Source organism: Aureobasidium pullulans (assembly GCF_000721785.1).
Source record: "Aureobasidium pullulans EXF-150 unplaced genomic scaffold scaffold_9, whole genome shotgun sequence".
Lineage (NCBI taxonomy): Eukaryota > Fungi > Ascomycota > Dothideomycetes > Dothideales > Saccotheciaceae > Aureobasidium > Aureobasidium pullulans.
Window position 1 is genome coordinate 773506 of NW_021941029.1, and position 1285 is coordinate 774790.

A 1285-nucleotide genomic window follows, 5' to 3' on the forward strand; every position below is an offset into this window, starting at 1 on the left:
GGAAACGCCTAGTCCCTAGACTAATTCGCGACTAGGGACCTATTACGATCTCTACTTATAGACTTCGTTCTACGTACTCCCCTATTGCCTCTATCCCCGACTTCGAACAATCGTCGATTATTAAGAAACGCTATCCTACGCTACCCTACTAAATTCGATNGAACGATCGAATTTTAGATTCTACCCTTCTGCTTAATACTAGGTACGATGTATTCGCCCTAATTAATAGCACCTTTATCTAGAAACACTAGTTACCTATCTAGAAACTACGATACCCCCTTAGCCTAGAGGTCGCCGATAGCTACCTTTCCGGAACTAGCTAGATTACGTACGTAGTTAAACTTAAAGTCTAGACCGGGATGCACCTAGAAGCTATATACTTCCTCGTAACATACCTTACCTATACTTTAATCCTACTTAGCTACCCCTAGTTTACCCTATACGACGCCGTTATTCGTCCTAAGGCCGGAACTATTACCTTTAACTCTACGTACTGTAATAAGCATTACTAAACGGACCCTACGACCCTTCGTCTACGTTCTAAAGAAACTATTACGAAATCTATAACCCTAGAAGTAATGTTAGAATCATTAACTGTCCCCCCGAAGAACCCGCCCCTAGAAGTAGTGCTAGAAACATTTACTGTCCCTACTATGCCTTACCTTCGATCCGACCTAATTAAGTGCGCTTAGATTAGCGCCTAGGCCTTTAAGAAGTTTACGAAAAGAAGAGACTACTAGATCTTTTCTTATTCCTTACGAGATCTTAAGCGTACTACCGCTTAAGGTATAGAGACCGGCGATAGAGAGCTTTCTCTCTAGGGAATAGAAGAGGAGCTAGCCGAACCTATAAACCTAACCCCGAACCTACGCCTAGACAATATGTAAACCGACCTAGAAGCCTACCGGAAGAGTAAGGACGTTAACCCTACTCTTATTCTACCGAACTAGTACTACGAATACCTCGATGTCTTTAGCCGAAAAGACGTAAAGACCTTACCCCCGTACCGACCCTATAACTACGCTATCGACCTAGTTCCCGGAAAAGAACCCCCTTATAGCCCCTTATACTCTATATCTCGCGATAAGAGCGAAGAACTGCTAAGAGAACTTAAGTTATAACTAGATAGCGGTTTCATCCGCGCTAGCCGTTCCCTAGCTGCCTCCCCTATACTCTTTATTAAGAAACTAGGGGGGGGTCTTCGTTTCTATGTTAACTACTAGGGATTAAATGTAATCACCGTTAAGAACCGGTATCCCCTACCCCTAATTATAGAAACCCTCGC